The sequence below is a fragment of the Trichechus manatus genome, unplaced genomic scaffold (assembly GCF_000243295.1).
Source record: "Trichechus manatus latirostris isolate Lorelei unplaced genomic scaffold, TriManLat1.0 scaffold00122, whole genome shotgun sequence".
Classification (NCBI taxonomy): domain Eukaryota; kingdom Metazoa; phylum Chordata; class Mammalia; order Sirenia; family Trichechidae; genus Trichechus; species Trichechus manatus.
The window spans coordinates 4,052,020-4,072,655 of record NW_004444058.1 but is presented as its reverse complement, the minus strand read 5'-3'; the positions used below and the strand labels follow the sequence as shown (position 1 = coordinate 4,072,655).

General features: G+C 52.1%; 1 protein-coding gene across 1 annotated transcript in view; it reads right to left on the bottom strand.

Annotated features, from left to right (window-relative positions):
* Positions 1-20,636, bottom strand: part of GATAD2A (GATA zinc finger domain containing 2A) — an 82,928-nt gene that overhangs the window by 34,022 nt on the left and 28,270 nt on the right. The window contains exon 2 of the mRNA XM_004384364.2: positions 9,153-9,240. The gene's annotated coding sequence lies outside the window, so the exon portion shown is untranslated. The remainder of the gene's footprint in view (positions 1-9,152; positions 9,241-20,636) is intronic.

The window sequence follows — 20,636 nt, the reverse complement described above, 5'->3', positions numbered from 1 at the left end:
ATGGAGCCAGGCCAGTGAGGAGGAAGGAGAAGATCGGGAGGAGAAGAAAGAGGAGGGGAGGACGAGAAAGAAGAGGAGGAGGGTGAAGGGGGATGGTCCTCTCTGACAGGTATGGCCAGGAACATGAAAGGACCAGTAGTCTTTGGAGGGGCTCAGGAAGGGACACCTTCACTGTCACACATCTGCACAGCTTAAACCCACTGTGTCACAAACTATTCCCCACCTGCTCATCCCCCTGGGCTGTCAACCTTCCAAGTGGCCACCAGGCTGCAGAGTCAGCCCCTCCAGTCCTGAGGTAGGGACATGTCACACATGTAGCTACCAGGCTAGTGCCTGGCACATGCCCTCCATGAGCACCAGCCTCTCTGCTCTGTGCTGAGCCCTCAACAGCAGAGACCTCTCTCTCATCCTCCTTTCCAGTGCTGACAAACAATATGGGCTCAGCAAGTGCTGCTGCGTTCAACCTCCAATTCTGAAAACAAGCTTCCCCAAGTGTGTGATTCCCAATGAGGGAAAGGCTTTTGTAAGAATGCCCTCTTTCCTACTTACAGGAAAGCACGTGTATGTGGGGTGACCTCACAGACAGAGGAACAACCAGAAGTCTGGAAGCAGCCAAAAGACAAGCATGGCTAAGCCCCTAAGCAGCTCAGGCTTCAAGGAGGGGGCTGCGGTGAGCCCTGTGAGGACCACTCAAGGACCTCCATGCTCACCCACACACACCACCAAGAGGATCTGGGCCCAGCAGCCACCTGAGAGCTCCCCTGATTTAAAGGCCTCAGACCGGGGACACCAGTGAGTCTTTGCACCTAATGGTCTAGGGCGGGGCATATAAGCGTGTACTGGTGTGTAACGTTGGCATGCACTGGTATATACTGGCACATACCAGTGTATAACACTGAAGTGTACCAGCATGTACAAGTGTGTAACCCTGGCACATACTGCCATGTAACATACCATTAGCATGTACTGGCATGTAACATAAGCATGTACTGGTCTGTGTGAATGAACCACCACGTACACACCCACATACACCTCCCCCAAGCTGAAGGTGGCGTGTGTGTCTTCTCATAACTCCATAACCCCCCTTGGGGTGGCACATGTGACTCTGTTTCAAGGAGGGACAAGGTCTCAGTGGGCTAAGGGCCAGGCTGGTCCCGAGCTGCTGCTCCACCAAGCCACTCTGACAGACTCCCTCTGCACACTGCACTGTGTGTCCAGAAAGGCCTTTGTGAGTTGTTTTTAGTGTTTGCTTTTACACAAGTGACAGGTACTATTCATGCACAAGAGCAGGACACAACCACCTCCAAACCTCACCGGCTTCTAGGGAAAGTGAGAGCCCACCCCGAGCACTCAAGGCCATCTGTGTCCTGCTCAAATTGTTCCTGATATAACAACAGCACAGGAACAAACGTGCTTTTCCAAAACAAGTGTTACAGCAGAATTGACTGCATAGATGTTTCAAAAAAGGGGCATCTAGGGGAGCCCTGGTAGCACAAGGGTTAAGAGCTCAGCTGCTAACCAAAAGGTCAGCAGTTTAAATCTACCAGCCACTCCTTAGAAACCCTAAGAAGCAGTTCTACTCTGTCCTATAGGGTCTCTAAGAGTCAGAATTGACCTGACAGCAATGGGTTTGGTTTTTTCTCCCCCCAGGGGGGCAAAGAAAGACTCTAGAAATGCTTGTTGAGAGCTGGGCCCAGGAGTGGAACTTGGCTTGCGGAGATGGAAGACAGAGGAAGAAACAGGAGCAGAAAAGGAGAAGAGGCAGAAATATACCAGACATATCAAAACGCACCCCCCAGAATAGTAGATGAAAACATCAACTTTTAAGAACTACTTTTGAATGGAACTGAATCAGGTCATTTTGAAGGAAAGCGTGGAAGGAGGCCTGTCACACCTCACAGCTCCCCCACCATGCACCCTGGCTCATTCCTCAGTATCTGTGGCCAGAGGGCGGCTCACACAGCACCCTGGCCACCCCATGAGTGGGGATGGGCTTGACCTTTAGCAAGGTCCTCAAGGACAGAAGAGGCCAGAGAGCTGTGGACCAGGTAGAGACCATACCCAGAAGACACACATGATCTGATGGAATCCTGCGGGTCACAGGGCCCTATGCTGGACTTTGCTCTGAGCCTCAGTGACACAGCCCTGTCAGCTCTCCTGATTCCAGGATGGACACGAGGGAGGCTCAGGCACATACAGAAGCTTGTTCAGACACCAGTGGCAAAGGGAGGTGGAGAAGGTTACGGGCCTTACAGCTGCCTGTTACTACCTCAATGTGGCCAGGCACACAGTGCCCAACACTGAGTGCCAGTCTCAGGACCCCTGCCTACGTAGGATTCGAGCCGCCCATCAGATGAGTGCGGTCAGTACCACTGGGCTATGGCGGGAGGTGGGGGGTAGGCTGGACAGCAGGAGCAGGGGTGGGAGTGCTGTCTGATCTGCTCAAGGACTTTTAAATGCTGCTTCCCAAATGATGCTTTTTTGGATATAGTCAACAAAATTACCCCAAACAGCAAACTGTCACGGAAACTATGGCATAATCAAGTAGTAGCCATCAACATTTTTAAGATAAAAATTCAAGGTTCTTCAAATTTCTCAATGTACATCACATCTAAAAACTCTGCAAAGAGGAGCCACTGGCTTAGACATCCCATTTTGACACTTCACATGGGAACAAAGTTCTTTTCGGTACCCAGAGCTACTCTAGAAAACAAGGGGGCCGCTGCCCCTGCAAAACGCATGCTGAAGGACCCCAACCCTCCAGCGGGGCCAAGCTGCTCAATCACTACCAGGCAGGCAGGGTCAGGTCCGGGACACCCACCACCCCCACACTTCAACCTCCTTGCTACAGTTACCTGGAAGAGAAAGCTTAAGAGGCATTTTAGGACTAGGGAAGGCACAGCCCGTCGAGATATGGTACAGGGATCGGTTTTCATTTTCCTTTGGCATGGCCTAGAAACCTCTGCAAACAGAAGGCACACTCTGACTCCATCTCTGCACCTGGAACCCCCCACCCCCACATGCAGCCCCGTCCCCGACTCCCAAAGTGTTCCCCAGCACCCCAGCACTGAGAAGCCTGTCCTTCACCTCCAGTCAGAGACCCAAGGCCCTATACCAGACCAGGGGAGAGTGACCTGCCTGACCACATGTGAATGGGGAGACAAGCAGTGAGCAAGTGTCTTTAAGGCCATTGCCAGCTTTCCCATGGCTCACGGTGGAGATTAGGAGCCGCCCTGCTTCTCCATCTCGGGTGGGCTCACACCAGCACTGCCACCGGACCCCCAACCCTGGAAGCAGACACTGCTGTGCACAGAGTAGAGGTGACCACAGGGAAGGGGAGTACGAGGAGCATTAAGATCCCACAAATAAAGGGTAATCAGGGGTCTCTCTGGCGGACTATGACCTGTCAGGAATAGCCAGCTGCATTCTCCTCCCAACAGAAGGGGACCAGCCTCTATGTCCCCAAGCTGGCTCCTGGGCTGCAAGCCCCATAGCGTACAAAAGCAGCCATTTGCCTGCCATCTACAGTGCCTGAGGGTGTCATATCACAGAACAAGCCGTGCTTAACCCTTTGAGGGCGGTACTCGCTTGACCCCATCCGAGCGCAGGGCCGATGGCTGCAAATGGCAGGAGGCTCTGCACAGAAGATTGCAGAAGGCCTGGAGGGACGAGTAGGAGTTGGCGCCCAGCAGTGTGCTGGCTGTAGCTGGAGACCCACCCAGCTCCTCCGCCGAGGTACCCCCAAGGGTCAGAGCCAGCGTGCCAGGGTCCTCTGCCGCAAAGCAGCCACAGGCCTGAGGAACAGTTCCCACCAGAGTCCTCCCTCCCAGCATGTCCTGGACAGTGTGGCCAATGGACAGACACCTGCTTCCACCCTCTGCACCTTGTAGGCGGTATTCCCCCTGGGGCCCCCCAGTATGGACGGCTACACATGCAGTGTTTTTGGGAAGCTGAACCCGCAAGACAGGTATGAACTCTAGGGCCTTCTGCAGACATGGCACTCAAGGTAGAGGCCAAGCTCTCACCTGGTCTCGTAGCTCTCTGGGCACTCTGAGCCTATCTCCAACCTCCCCCACGGACTCCCCCCACAAAACTCACTCCTTGTGGTGAACTGAGTTCCTTTCCATGGGTTTTTGCTGTGGTTCTTTGGAAAAACAGCTTGAGAGATTTCCCCCAAACCCTGAGGAGCTACCTTTGCCCTAGTTTTCTACTGAAGTGTTTGTTACTTTTGTCCAGGTTGACTGACATATCCTGGGCAAGCTGTAAACAACTTGAGGTTTGATACTTTTTGTCTGGCCCTGGGCTGCAGCCTGCCCTGTGACTGGTCTATTTTACATACCTTGCAGGGATTGGTCAATATAATTATGCAAATTAAGTGAGTCCAATGCCTTGAAAATGTCCAGAAGTTTGCTTCTATACGCAGCCAACTCGAGAAAGAAGGAAAGGAGAAAAGGCTAGAGAGGCAAGAAGAGAGAAGAAGCAGAGAGAGGAGGTGAAGAACCTCCTAAAAGGGCTGTAACACGGGTCAAGGGCTGCAACACTGAAGACAGTGAGGCCTGGCAGGGGCCCTGTGGCAAAGTCAGTGGTGATAGTAGAAACCCGCTGCTAGGAATGCAGCTAAGAGAGATGAACAAAACTGCTACACTGGCTATGAGCTGGGTCAGTTAGCAGCAGAGACGCGGATGGAAGGAGGCCTGTCCTGAGGGGGCCTAGAGGAGGCCTGCACAGCTGAGTAGGGGCGTGTGTAGCTGAGAGAGATGGGCCTGCTTGCTTGCATGGTGGAGGAGCTAAGACAGCTTGTCTTATACTGAAGGGAGGGAGGGACGTGTTCTCCTCTTTGGAGGAGCCTTCCAGACTTTGCCTGCATGTTTCCTGATCCTGATCCCGAGCTGTACCTTATTACTTCCTTAATAAACCACTTCACTGTAAGTACAGTCTGTGAGTTCAGTGTGGCCATTGCAACGAATTATCGAACTCAGAAGAAAAGTAGAGAGTGCTGCAGGGAGGACGGCTGGTGCCAGAACTGGTAAAAAGACTGGAGAATGGAGGTATGTCTGACCTCCACCTTGGGCTGATCTTGATTCTCATTATACCCCCTGAAGTTAGACAGATTCTGATGCTACCACTACCATTTCACACCCCTCCTCAGGCCTCAGCACCTCCTGTCCCCTCTGCTGAGGAAGCTTGCCTGAGGCTCCAGAGCCTCCTACTGAGCTCACACGTGCAAAGGTGCAAAGGGAAAAGGGACGTAAGTCCCCCCTGCCCCTCTGGGAGTCTCTTCCCCTTTCCCGCCTATACCACTGACACTTTCTGCATTTACTCGTCTCTCCGTGTGCCCCCGACCCCCATCCCTGAGAATGGGGATACCTCCATTGCGTGCTCCATTCCCACTGGGCCCAGGCCTGGCACAGAGGAGGCAGGATGATGCACATTTGTTAGACAGATGAAAAAAAGGACTTCCAAAACTCATAGGTTAAATAAGCCAAAACAGCTTCAAGTGTCAACAGAAAAGATAACAATCAAAAACAAATAGAAAACCTCATCCCAAGTGCCACAAACCCCTAACAGGCAATAGCAAGTCTGCTCTGCCCCAGGAACCCAGAATCAGGTCCTCACATAAAGACCCCAAACACCGGATGACCACTGGCCCCGGGCCACCCTCCACGTGCACCAACCAGTGGGCACTCACAGTGATCCCACCCCAACAATGACCGACGTCACCCACCTCTGGGAGGCTTGCCAACCATAGTCAAAAAGGCTGTTCCAGGGAGCTCCTGTGAGCAGGCCCCTGCCATGACGCCTCCATACCCCAGGAAAGAGCGCCTGCACAACTCTTTCAGGAAAATCTGCTTTCCTGTAAGTCACACCCCTTTCGACCCTTCGCACCGAGCACAGGGCTGGCCTCTCAGCTAACAGGCAGTGTGTACCTGCGGTGGACAAGGCACCGGCAGAGCAGACCACAACGCATAGTGTGGGCAAACACACACGTGTCACACGTGGACCCTTCACACACTTCAAACTGGGAAGGGGGTGGTGGACACGCCAGTAGCAGCCCCCACCCCAATTTATCTTCCATAACCACCTAGGGACACTCGACTCCTGGGACCAGGATGCACCACCTGCCCAAGGGGTATAATGGCTCACAAACCATTGTTTCTCTTTCAGTCACTTGAAGATCTCCAGATTCATGCACCAGGGGAGGGCCCTGAGGAGAGATGAAATGACCTCTGGGTTCCCCTTCCCACCCCAAGGCACCACTTGGCCACTGGTGATGCTGTGGCTGAGCCATCCCTCCTGGCCTTGTAACAACAGGGATGAAGTTCCGTCTGTCCAGCCATCGCCCATTCACCATCCACCCATCCTTTAAGTTCTCGCTGCCCATGCCATGTGCTTAGAGTCAGACAGGCCCAGGCAGAGGCAGAAGAGCACCAGCTGCCCTGCCACCCTCAGTCGCCACAGGTGCAGGGCTTGGACAGCCACTCTGGGCTGCAGGCGCTATAGACCTTCTCTAGATATAAGCCCCCAATTTTTAGATGCCACTGTCCAAAGAAATCATGTTTACAGCCAAGCCCAGGCCCACCCTCTCTGTTCACTGCCCTCACCCCTCAAGTCCCTCCTGGCATTGGAATGTGACTTTAATGGCTGACAGACTAAAAGCAGCCCGGTAAAACAAGTAAGTAGCCACTGGTGGTCATCACCTATAGAGTCACTATGAGTCAAAATCAACTTGACAGCAGTGGGTTTAGGTTTTGGTTCGGTGGTTGTCATAAGGTAGCCTGGGTAGTACAAATAGTTAAGTGCTCAACTACTAGCCAAATGGTTGGCGGTTCGAACCCACTCAGAGGCATCTTGGAAGAAAGGCCCAGTAATCTGTTTCCAAAAGGTCACAGCCTTGCCAACCCTATGGAGCCGTTCTACTCTGACACACATGGGTCAGCATGAATTGGAGTCTACTCGACAGCAACTAACAAGTACAACAATGGTGTTCATCACATTTATTCTCAAGTCTATGCATGCCCCAAAATGGAGTGGAAGAGAAAGCCCAGAACTCCCCATCATCATGTCTCGTGGGGCCACATTTTGACAAAGCAGCTCTCCCACCACAAACACTTTACACTAAAAGCTGCAACCCTTTTTATGGCTGAGTAATACTCCATTGTATGGATGGACCACATTATGCCCCTTGAATGTGGGTTTCTTCTCAGCCCCCTCAGTGTACCCTCAGGAGACATGCCACCTTCTGCACGTACAGGACTTTGGGCTCTGGAGACAGGAGGGCCGTGGGACTGGAAGCCACGCTCTGCCACCTCCTGGCCAAGTGATGCTGGACGAGTTGGTTAAGACCCTTCTGTGCTTCAAGGAATAGAAGGCTGACCTCGTGGAGCTGGGGGAGGGCACATGGCATTGTTCCTTCCCACTGGTGAACCTGACCACAGGAGAGCTGTATTCAAGCCCCCATTTCTCCTCCTTCCGCTTCTGTTAATGCCTAATGCTCCCAAACTCTAGTGACAGCATGCTGGAGCCACCACCAGATAATGTACACAATTTAACACCGATGGTCCTCAAGCATCTCTAAGATATGGATCCAAATTCTGAGTTACCTGTTCAAAAACCACTGGGAGTAGAGAAATTAGAACTTCATACACTGCTGGTGGGAATGAAAAATGGTATAGCCGCTTTGGAAACTGCCTGGCAACTTCTCAAACCATTCAACACACAGTTACCATATGACCCAGAATCCCACTCCTAAGCATATACCCAAGAGAAATGAAGATGAGTGTCCACACAGAAATGTGTATACAAATGTTCACAGCAGCACTATTCAAACAGCCAAAAGGTAGAAACAACCCAAGTGTCCATCCACAGATGAATGGATAAACACAATGTGGTCCATCCATACAATGGAGTATTACTCAGCCATAAAAAGGAATGGAGCATGGATACATGCTACAACATAGATGAACCTCAAAAACATGTTCAGTGAAAGAAGCCAGACACAAAAGACCATATATCATACCATTCCATTTACATGAAATGTCCAGAAAAAGCAAATCCATAGAGACAGAAAGTAGATTAGCAGTTGCCAGGGACTGGGGGAAGGGGATGCGGAGCGACTGCTAATGGGTATGGGGTCCCTTTTGGGGTGATGAGGATGTTCTGAAATCAGAGGTGATGGTTGCACAACTCTTGAATATACAAAATACCACTGAACTGTACACTTTAAATGGATGGCTTATGGTATGCAAATTGTATCTCAATTTAAAAAGTACTTAAGGAAGCACTGACAAAGTTTGTTTTCGTTAAGAGGATGCTCTGGAAATGTTTTCCAAATATCAGGATTACCTGACCAACCAAAGACCAGCCCATATTTTCTTCTCAGAGGCAGAAAGGCTATATCGCACAAACCTGACCCAATACAGTAGTATTTTGCCCTCAGCTTGGCCCTTGGGGCAGCAGGCACATCTGGGAGCAGCTGATTCCTACACCACACAGCTAGCAAGACTTACACTCAGGGACCATACCACACACATGAAGGACCCCCCCAGTGCACATGAAGCCCCTGCACATGAAACCCCCACATGAAGGCAACACTCACCCCCACCCCCCATCACCTGCCAGCTACATCTGAGTTTGCTGCTCTGTAAAACAAAGTAGCTGAGCCAGGAGGTTCCAAACTGCCCTCAAGTTCTTTTCCAGGTTCTGTATTCTTCTCTGGTCAGGGCCCTGATCCTAACCTACAAAGTCCCTGCAGGGTGAGTTCTGTGGCCCTTCTGTCCCCGCTCCCAACAGCAGATGAAGGAAATTGTCTAACAGTTGGGTCAACATTGAGAAATCCTGGAAACGCCCGGGGCGAAGGCCACCAGGTAGATGTGCTCTCCTGCCCCCAACTCCTCACAGAGGACAGGCCCCCGATAACACGGCTCAGCCCCTTGATTCTGCGCTTGTCTCCCAACCCCTCAGGACAGGCCCACTTGTTCAGTAGTGACCACTAGGGATTGGTGGGTGAGAATGCAGCAGCCCTGGAAGGCTCATGGGCCCCAAGGCAAGGCAGGGCCCCCACAGACACAGTGTGTGACCTTGCATCCCCTCTGTGAGGCACCACTGGCCTCTGAGGAACTGACTGAGCCTGCACTCGGACACGGCCTGCTCACCTGGCTCCCGGCGCAGGGACACTGGTCCTACAAGTTGGCCATGGCAGCAGCTGCGTCTGTCGGCACCCACGTCAACGTGCTGACCAGCCTAAACGGGGGACAAAGAAAGACACCCTGAGTTTCCAAGGAAGGCCTCTGGGACATGCCGGTACTTGTGACCATCTCCAGCCCCTGGGATCACACAAGTGGACTCTGCAGTTTCAACCAGGGCCTTCCTCACGTGGGTGAGCAGGGAAATGGACTTCTATCAATCTCGGACATGCCACACTGCACTAACCAACACACACCAACAACAGAGGCATGAAGGTGGTTTGACAGCCACGTCGAAAATGAAGTTTTAGTGGTTCAGGGTTAGAATCCTCACCTGCCATGTGGGAGACCCCTGGCATAAGTCAGCCCAGCCATCAGTCCCTGGTTTGTAGTGTCAGGGCCAGGGTTAGGGCTGGCTCCTGGTTTGCAGTGTCGGGGTCAGGGTCAGCCCCTGGTTTGTGATGGCAGGGTTGGCTTGGCCCTCAGTTTGTGGCGTCAGGGTCAGCCCCCAGTTTGTGGGGTCAGGTGTCCAGGCCTCTAGAAGCAGAGGCTGAACCCAGTGACTGGCCAAATCCAAGACATCCCAGCAACTGTCCAGCTCTGAGGCACCTAATAAGCAGGAGTGATTTGCCAAGCACTGTCACCATCACCGATGCTGTCATCTTTTTCACTCACATGACTCTCAAGAGCCTGCTCTGATATGAAGCCTTTATTTTTAAACTGGTTCACATATAATTCACAGCTCATGGACGGTGAGAAACTCTCACAGGAGAACCTGCAGAAGTAAGGGAGAACGTGCAATAGCCAGTGAAGCTTTTGCAAAAAGGCCTCTGGGCTCCAACGGTGGCCCCAACAGGGCTGCAGGCAAGGCAGGCTCCTGGCAGAGGCCCTTTCTGCACTGTCCGTGGCCTTATTCAGGGTAGGAACCCCATGGACTGTATCCTGGTGCTCAACCCTCCCACAACGAGGCCTCTCTCTCTGCCGAAGTCCCCTGTGCTTCCCCAGTGCCCGCTACGCTGCAGGGGGTCAACAAAAACTAGCCATATGTCTATATACAAGGAGTCCCTGGGTGGCACAAACGATTAAGTGCTCAACTACAAGCTGAAAGGTTGGCAGTTCAAATCCACCCTGAGGCACCTCGAAAGACAGGACTGGTAATCAGCTTCCAAAAGGTCACAGCCTTGAAAACCCTATCCAACAGTTCTATTCTAGCACCGGTGGGCTTGCCATGAGTTGGAATCAACTCAATGGCAACTAATAACAACGTGTTTACACAGTAGCAACTAAACTAGAAGCTTAAAAATCAGAGCTTAAAAAAACCTGTCTACGTTAGCATAAAAAATGTGGAATACTTGAAGATAAATTTAATAAAACATGTGCAAGACGCATAAACTGTAACCATAATAAAGCACTGTGACGTAAACTAAAGAAAACCTAAATAAATAGAGATACCTTGTTCATCAGTCAGGGAGAGGTCAGTTCTCCCCTAAACCCATCTACAGATTCAATGCAATCCCAATAAAAAATTTCCATCAGGCTTTCTTACAGAAATTGACAAGTGATTCTAAAATTCATATGGAAATGCAAAGAACTCAGAATTGTGAACACAATTTTGTCAAAGGGAAACAAATCTGGAGGAGGGTTCCACCTGGTTTCAGGACTGGTCATGAAGCAATCAAGGCTGTGTGGCGTGCCCACAGATGGGCCATGTATGTGGACAACTGTTTTCCACCACAAAGTCCCCCGTGCCCTTCTTTCTACGTGAGGCCACAAGGCACATAGGCCATGGCCCGTAAGGGCTGAGGGCAATTCTTCTCAGAGGGGAGGCACTCAACTACAGGTTGTCCCTGGCTTAATACAGGGTTCTGTTCCCACAACTCCATTTTAAGTTGGTTCTAACATAAGTCAATTACCTCATTTTTTTTTCATTATTATTGCCTTTTATTATCAGTATTTTTATAAATCTGATCTTTGTTTCTGGAGGTTGGAAACATTACATATAAACTTACAGATATGATGGTATCAGCAAATTACATACTACAAAATTGTATGTAGTACATATTACTAATGATAACACATACCAAAGGACAAACAGGACAGTTGTTAAGTGCAGTTCGTTGCAACTCAAATATGTCATAAGTCAAAGGCTACCTGTACCTTTGCATCACAGTACACCCAGTACGAGTCCCACACCCACCATGGGCTCCCCAGCCCAGTGCATAGCAAACTGATGTTTCCAGGGCCCATATTAAAATCTGGAGCCACCCACTAACTCCTCTCCTTCTCTGCTGGCCCATACCCAGCCTATCAGGAAACTCTTCCACCCTGCCGTCAGATCCTTCCAAACCCAAGCATCTCTTCCCCCCGCCAGTCACACCGTTCCCCTTCAGAGACTCACAGGCCTTTCTACCCCAAGGCTCACGGCCCTCCGATGGCTCACCCACTGAGGAAAAAGCTTTCCTCTCACTGCCTCAAAGGCCCCCACCCAGCACTGCCTCACCTCTACATACACCTCTGACCTCTGGTCTCTGCCATTCCTCAACACACCAAGCACCACCACCACAGAGACTTTTTATTTTTTAACCAAAATCTCAGATACTGTGTCATTTCAACAATCAATTCCTCACTTTACATCTCAAATTGAAAATAACTTTTAAAAACATAATTATCAAGCCATGGTCACACTAAAAAAGTTAACAATAATCCCTAATATCAACTAATGCCCAGTTCATAACCAATACCAAATTAATGCCCAATCCATATTTGATATCAATTAATGCCAAGTCCATGTTCAACATGAACTAATATCTAGTTCATAATCAAAATCAACTAATGCCCAGAGCATATTCAGCATTCACAGACTATCTCAAAGGTGCCTTTTTATGTGTCTGTCTTAATACCATCACTGAAGCAGCTGCTGCCCTCTGCCTCACTTGCCCCCTGATGTCTGGCCATTCCCCGATATTGGCCCCCTAAGCGCAGCTGCCCCGTGCTCCCTTGCCCAGCCCATGTGTACAACAGCCCAGCCCCCTCTCCCCGTGTGCCACTCCCTCTCCCCACACACCTCCTCTCCACAGCACTTACCACCTTCCCATGGGCCACCAGCTACTCACATACTTTCTCACCCAACAATAAGGCAAACTCCACAAGGGCAGCTGTGTCAGTTTTATTTTGAAGTGCTTAGAACAGCATCTGCCCCACAGCCGGGTCCAATACTTATTGAACGGAGGAGTGGGATGTGAAGGCAGAGGGCTGGACCTGAGGCCCCACAGCAGCAGCTCCCCTGATACCATCCCGAGCATCTCTCCGAAATGCACTGTGATCTGTATCCACAGCTATCACTGGGGCATCTGCCATCCACCCGCGCTGGCTGATCCAGTCAGCTTTTACTGTTTTCATTTCCAACCCATCGATTGAAAGCAGTATCAAGTAACCCTTAAGTACACAATTACCAAATCAAGAGAGACTCTTGCACTCCCTCAATAAATCATTATGGTTTGGCTTTAACCCTGCACCTGTGTCCTTGATTTGAACACACACACACACACACACACACACACACACACACACACACACACACACACACACACACACCCCAACCTCACCACCACCCAAACACTACCATTCCCCAATCAAATCCCAATCTTAATCTTAGAGGAGATCGCACAAGGTAACCATGGTGATTCACGTGAAATAAAGGCACCTCGCTTTGGGCAACAGAAGCCCTTTGTTGCGTTTCATCCCCTCAAGAGCTCAGGCACGCAGGGTCAGCTCTCTTCTAACACGGGGAGAGGCTTGGCCAGATGCCAGCCACCCCTCTGGGAGCTGCGGTCCCTCAGGACCCTGGGTGGCAGTGCCATTGGCGGCACAGGCTGGCATCTGGGGCCAGGCATTCATCTGCACCTGGAATGGACCCAGGGGGCTGCATCTTCCCCCAAGCCCCCTTCTCCTTGAAATGCTGTGCTCTCTCTCAACCCAATGCCTGTGCCCAAACCTCTCCCACCTCAAGTCCAAATCAGTGCTGGGAATTTCAGGCCCCAGACACCTGAGACAGAACCAACGACACTGGACAGGACTCCCCACCCTCTCCTAGATCTACCACGTCCACTACTCCACAAGCCACGCCCACCGACACAAGCCACTCAGGCTCTTCTCCAGTGGCTCTCAGTGCTGCTCTGCCACGCAGCCGGGGGTGGGGGGTGGGGGGCCTCCTCAGTCATTCCAGAACAGGAGAAACTGAGGCCATGTAACACAGAGTGTCTCGAGGAAACCAAGGCTCAAAACCATCCTAGCATTCTCCAGCTGATCGGGGAAGGGTTAACCTGGGCAAGGTCAGCCTTCTTGGCCGGTTGGAGCATCAAAGTTTCCTGGACACGACCTTGCCCTCTCATGTCGCACTGCCCACCGTGGGATGCAGCGCTGAAATGCTGGCCACCTGGCTCCTGTGGGAGTTCTAAGCACAAAGAGTAACTGACAGGGACAGAGATGACATTTGACTCACGCAGGTCTGCCCAGGTAGGGAAGTTGGGGAATTAGACCAGAAGGCGCCCTGGCTCCATGGTGGCCTGGGAGACAGCAAGGTACCTACCCATCTCTCCCCAAGGAGCCATGGCCTCGTTAAGAAGCCTGTCCCCACAGAGGCGAGGAAGAGCATGACTCGGCACACCTGAAGCAGAAGAATAGCTCAGCCGAGGGTGAGACCAGCGAAGCCGGTCCCTGGCAATGAAGCTGGTGGGCCACACACAGTCCTGGTCCCTTGCTCCAGCAAGGCGCCCCAGGGTAACGGCCAGCTGTGCCCTTGAGGCCTCAGGTCTGCCCAGCCTGTCCTGTGCCCAGGCTCCCATCCACCCCAAGTCCTGTAACCATGGCCTAAGGGACAGTCGGGCCATCCCCACGCTGACCAACCTAGTGTCCCCAACACCAGCCACGTGCTCCCAGTGTCACAGGAACAGAGGGCACAGCCTCCATGGCCTGCCCGCTCTCCCTATAACCTTGTGACCTCACCTGGCAGGCATGCACCTGCATGCATACACACTCATACACACGTTCTCATGCGCTCACACTTGCATTCACACGTATTCATGTAACCACAAGTACTCACACTTGATCAGATACACTTATGCACACATCCATGCAGAGCCCCACACTCATGCTCACACACTCTCCTGTGTTCATTCACAAATGCACTCACATGCACACCCACAGTCACGTGCACTCATGTACTCATATACATGCACACATGCACTCACACATACCCATATTCATGCACACTTACACCCACGCACTCAAACTTACACGCATTCACGCGCTTACATCCACCCATGCACACACACACCCTCACATCCACACACACACACACACACACACACACACTCTCTCTCACTCACACCACACTCTCAGATCCAACCACACTGGCCCCACTCCCTCTGACCCGTGCACCTGTCCCCTCCACCCTGGGGCCTTTGCAAGCGCTACTCCCGCTGTCTGGAGAGCCCATTCCCCCCTTTTCTTCTCCTCAAGCTCAAGGGCCTGCTGCCCAGGCAGCCCTCTCCACCCGCCCTTCCTGCCCGTCCACCATCACTGGGCACAGGTGAGACTGGACCCGTGGTGTACAAGTGCCCCTAGGTTCTCTGCTCTGAGCGCTGTGGCATGACAAGAGAAAGGGCCCCTCCTGCCATCTCCTCACCCCACCTCAACCAGACTGGGGAGGAAATGGTGAGCAACTTCCTCTTGGGCTATAAATACCTGACCACCAAGTCCCACGGTAGACTCGAGGCAAAGCCCAGGCATGTGAGTGCAAACCACCCCTTACATCAGAGCAAGTCACACCGGAAGCAGCCACATACGTGAAGCCGTGTGCCATGCACCATCACCATCCCTGGAGAACACTGTCCCAGAGTGGATGCCCCCAGAATGGCCGGGCTTCACAGCAACCCCAGCATCCTGGCTCCAGGGGAAGGTGCATATGGAGCTGCCCCGGCCACAGACACCATCAGCCCCGTCTGTCCCACTTCTCACCTGCTGCAGGCACAGGAGTGTGAACTCACCAACGTCCCTCCCTTCTTAACGCCACACTAAAAACCCAGCTAAGGCCCCTCCAACCGGCTCGGCCTTTCAAGTCTCAATTCTATACTACATCCCTCCTTTCTTCTGCCTTCAAGGCACCCGACTCTTCACACCACCAAACCATCCTAATGTCCAAGAGCATCCTATGGACAGGCCTCAACTGTCCAGCTCAACTTCCCATGGTCCAGCCAGTGGATGGGGTCATACCCAGCAGCCCCAGGAGCCTGCTCCCACTCACCTTCCTCAGGTGTCCCCAGAGTATGAGACCACACAAGGGCCAGCACTCCTTGCACTGAGGGGTCTCAGTCACCATCAGCTAGTTCATACTGTTACTAATGTTCTTTCCCAAATTATTCCAGTCTCTATTTCAGTGGTTGTTTTAACACCTCCACCCTCACCCCCAGCAGCTCAAAATTACACCCAAACACTATGTTTAAGAGGCCCAGAAATCACACGTCTACATCTAAATGATCTGGGACTTTAAAAAGTGCCTGACGTCTGGGGTCTTAAAAGCCTGCAGGCAGCCATCTAAGATGCATCAATTGGTCCCAACCACCTGGAGTAAAGGAGAATGAAGAACAGCAAACACACAAGGAAACAACAATAAACAACAAAAAATTTAAAAAGAGCCTGAGTATAGTGTTTCAGGTGCTCACTACCCACGTGAGGGACATCCTCAAGAAAATGTCAGAAGAACAGAGAAGGAAGTGACTCCCTGTGACCGGTTTCTCCCTGACGACCAGCTGCACGGGACGGAACTGACCTGCAGCCCCAGCCAAGCACAGCCAGGGGACCCTCAGCTGCTCCCGGACCCAGGCACCCTGAGACCCCTGGAGACCCCAGCATGCCTGCGAGTGACCCCACGCGGCTGGAGGAAATGCATCGGGCCCCCTCCTCAGCACTGAAGACATCCCGGAACCTCTGGGCGCCAACGCTTCCAGATGATGTTACAATAAGCCTTCTAGAATCACACATCATCTTTTGTTTTTTCTCTTAGTATATATAATATTTTATTCTTTTTTGTTTTTATTTTATTGCTGTGCTTTAAATGAAAAGTCTACAATTCATACAAGTCATACAAAAAAATTATACATACATTGTTATGTGACCCTAGTTGCTCTCCCGATACTGTGACAGCACACTCCTTCTATCCACCCCGGATTTCTCGTGTCCATTCAACCAGCTCCTGACCCTCTCTGCCTCCTTGTCTCGCCCCTGCGACAGGAGCTGCCCATTTAGTCTCTTGTATCTACTTGAGCTAAGAAGCACACTCTTCATGAATATCATTTTATGTTCCATAGTCCAGTCTAATCTTTTTCTGAAGAGCTGGCCTCGGGAATGGTTTTAGTTTTAGGCTAACGGAGTCCAGGCGCCATGTCTTCCGGGGTCCCTCCAGTCTCAGTCAAACCATTAAGTCTGGTCTTTTTATTAGAATTTGAGTTCTGCACCCTACTTTTCTCCTGCTCCATCAGGGACTCTCTGCTGTGTTCCCTGTCAGGGCAGTCATCAGTGGCAGCCGGGCACCATCTAGTTCTTCCAGTCTCAGGCTGATGAAGTCTCTGGTTTATGTGGCCCTTTCTGTCTCCTGGGCTAATATTTCCCTTGTGTCTTCGGTGTTCATTCCCTTTCGCTCCAGGTGGGCTGGGACCAATTGATGCATCTTAGATGGCCACTTGCTAGCTTCTAAGACCCCAGACGCCACTCACCACAGCAGGATGCAGACCATTTTCTTAATAAACTTTGTTATGCCAGTTAACCGAGATGTCCCCTGAAACCATGGTCCCCAGACCCCTGTCCCTGCTATTCTGTCCCTCAAAGTGTTTGAACCACACATCATCTTAACCCTTTGGGGACACAGCATGTAGAGAATAAAGCCGTGGCCCTGGTACACACGCCACACCCAAGCACAGCCTAGAACCCTGCCCTGTCCTGGTTTCCACCATCACTCAGCCCTCCCCCAAACAAATCGCACTAGAAGGGTGCTGGAACACTTAGCTCTGGAAGATAAGCACAGCATCCTGATTGTTACAACTTGGATGGACTAACATGGGCCTGCTTCACCTCATGTCTTGGGACCAGACCCAGCCTCACCTGCGCTTCCAAAGCTCTGCTCTCCCACAGGACATCCCATCCTAACCTCATCTTAGCCATCGACAGGGCCACACAGGGCAGGAGCCAGGGAGTGTTTGTTGTGGACAATGAGGAAGATGTTCACTGTGGGCACAAATGTCTCCTCTGAGTGGCTGCCAGAGCCATCATGCCATCGCAAACATATTCCTGAACCACCTGGACTGGGTGTCACACCATCCCAAATGTGACCCTGGGGCACCTGGGCTAGGTGTCATGCTGTCTGAAACGTATTCCTGAACCACCTGGGCTAGGTGCTGGGACACTTAAGAGGCCTCTGGCAGGAAACTAGGGAGCACTGACGAGCCTGCCGACCAGTAAGCACCCCTAGGGGGAACAACAGCTCCATCTTCAGTGTCTAGGTGGGCCTTGGGTCTGCAAGGAGCCAACGAGTTCACGTACCTCGCGATGCAAGGCCAGCCCGGGGTTGGCAGTACAGGCAGCATCTGCGAGACTGAAGCAACTGCTCACATGCAATGGCTCGCACACAACAGTTCACACCCAACTGCACCTTGGATGCCGGGTGGGCATGAGCCACCAAGTCACCCAGACGCCCCCCGCTCAGAGCGCGTTTCTGTGCAGGTCATTTTCAGATGGTCAGGATCATCCAGAGTCCTCCAGTCACCCCTGGTACCTGAGAGGAAAGGGGGCAAAATGACTGCTGGGGTCCCCATCGACTTTGGCTTGGACGAGTGGGCATTTCCTTTACAAACATGCGTGTATCCTGCAAGATATGTGACCTCAAACATGCAGTCTTCCAGGGACAACCTGAACCATCTCTGGACAGCAAGCCAGGGATGGGGCCGAGGGATGGGGCAGGGGCTGGAGGGGAGAAGCTACCTGCTGCGACTAGTCACGGTGCGAGTGTCTGGAAGACAGAGGGGAGGTATTGGCGCAGCCAGTATCACCCGCCAACCATCCAGGAGGCCTTGACTTCGCAGCGACAGGCATCTACTCCCCACCAGCTGTGTCAGCCTCAGGGGACTTGGTGGGTTTTTCACATCCTATAACAAAACCCCCAGCCCTTCTGTTCTTGTGGCAAGTTTTCTCAGTTTGTTTAATCCTAAATCTTGGACCAGTGGAAAAACTCCCACTCAGAACGGGCTTCCTCACCCGCTGCTAGAGGCATCAGGCATGGCTGTCCCACCCCAGGAGGGGGTCCTACCAGAAAGGGGGCCCTTTACTCTTCTAGTGCTTCAGGAGGGAGTATTTGTGCTGCAGAGCCAGGCCTCTTGGGGTCCCCCTACCAACACCACCAGCCCTGCTTACTCTGGTGTGACTCTCAGACGTCAGGCAGAGTTCTGCAGATGGCACAAACGAGGCTGCTTGACCCCAGCAGGTTCTTCAGTTTGCCTTTCCGGAATGCAGAGGTTCTTGTGACAACGCAGTGCCCACGTCCAACATGGACCGATATTTCTTTCTTCCACATACATACATCTGAGTGGCTGCAGTACAGGCTCAACTTCCACAGATGAATGGGGTGACACACACACGCCCCAGACACACATGTGCACACACATCAATGTGCACACACATGCTCACCATGTGCACACATGAACACACAGTTGGCTCCAAGTAACCCTGCACAACTTATGCTTCCTCTGCTCCTCTCCATGCTCACACCACTCAGAAACAAGGCTACCTAAGCCGGCAGAGTCAGACATTACCCTACCCACCCGTGGCCCTGCATGCCCCTCCAACACTCCCTGCGCCTCGGTTTCTGTGCCACAGGGTTGCTGGGAGCTGTCATGGTACACAGCACACTGGCGCCCAGCAGGGCTGAGGCTACACCACATGCACCTCCCAGGCACGTTCCCAGGAGAAGCAGAGGTCTGAAACCATGACAACTGAAGCGCTCGAGGGTTCACTCGGATGAAGTCGCAGGGTCACAGTGACAACTGCCCTGGCCTCGCCCAGCACCATGTGAAGCCTCAGGGCCCCTTCTGGCCATGCTTGTGAGGAGTGTGGAGGTTGATCCAGAGAACAATGCTCTAGTCGTGGGCAGTCCCCATGCAGCCCCACCTAGTCACCCCCAGGAGCTGCCTGAGCTCTAAGCCCTGGCCCAGCGCCACCAGCTGCCCAGCAGTGAGGGCAGCCTGGGCTGGAATGAGCTGGAGGGGAGGAGGACAGGGCTCAGTATGCACTGTTCATTCGCTTACTGGGCGCAGCCTGAGCTAGCCTCGCAGGGACCCTCAGGCCAGTCTCACCTCCGCCTCCCCCAAGAGGCCTACCCCAGAGACCCCTCTCCTACCCCAGCCTGAGGCTGCCCCCCTCTGCATCCGGCCACCGGTCACAGACCCAGAACCTGAGCGTCTGTCCTCAGGATGCAGTGATGCACTGCCAAGGAGGGCCCCACTGCCCTCAAGGCCAGGCCTCCTTGGCTGCTCTTCACTGAGAAAGTTCCTGCTGAGCACAGAGTACAAATACTATAGAAAAACCCACTTGTGTATGCTGTAGGACAGGGAGAACCATTTTTAATATGCTGAAAGGAGATTTTGTTACTAAAGGAAGACAAACGAAAGTGTAACAGTGGCTAATGCTTACTGAATTCTCTGTCCGTGCCAGGCCCTGTGCCAAGCACTTGACATGCCTGATTTCATTTAATCCTTAAAATTGACCAGGTACCTGCTATTACTGCCCACACCTCACATAAGGTACCTGCTATTACTACGTACACCTCAGCGAGGTATCACCATTACTACTCACACCTCACACGCGGTATCACCATTACTACTCACACCTCACACACGGTATCACCATTACTACTCACACCTCACACAAGGTACCTCCATTAGTACTCACACTTCACACAAGGTACCTCCATTACTATTCACACCTCACAAGAGGTACCTGCTATTATTACCCCCTTCATATGAGGTACTTCCATTACTACTCACACTTCACACAACATACTACCATTACTATCCACACTTCATAGATGAGGAAACAGGCTTACCTATGGCTACGTGGTTAACAAGAGATCAAATGGGAATCCAGCCCAGGTCAGCCAGTCTCCCAGGCCCAGTCAAACCTGAACCACTGACCATCAGAAGAGTGACTCTAAGGCCATCCTAGGATCGATACAGATGGCAAGTACACCTCTATTGAACTGATGGAACCTCCCAGAGGAACGAGCACCATCACACACACTATGTCTGAAACTGTCCAATGGCTCAGTGTGTCTGTCTTGCCTTTTCTAAAAGACACTGACCTGCCTCTGCTGACCAAAGTACTTGTTTCTAAGCCCCTATAGCCAGCTTA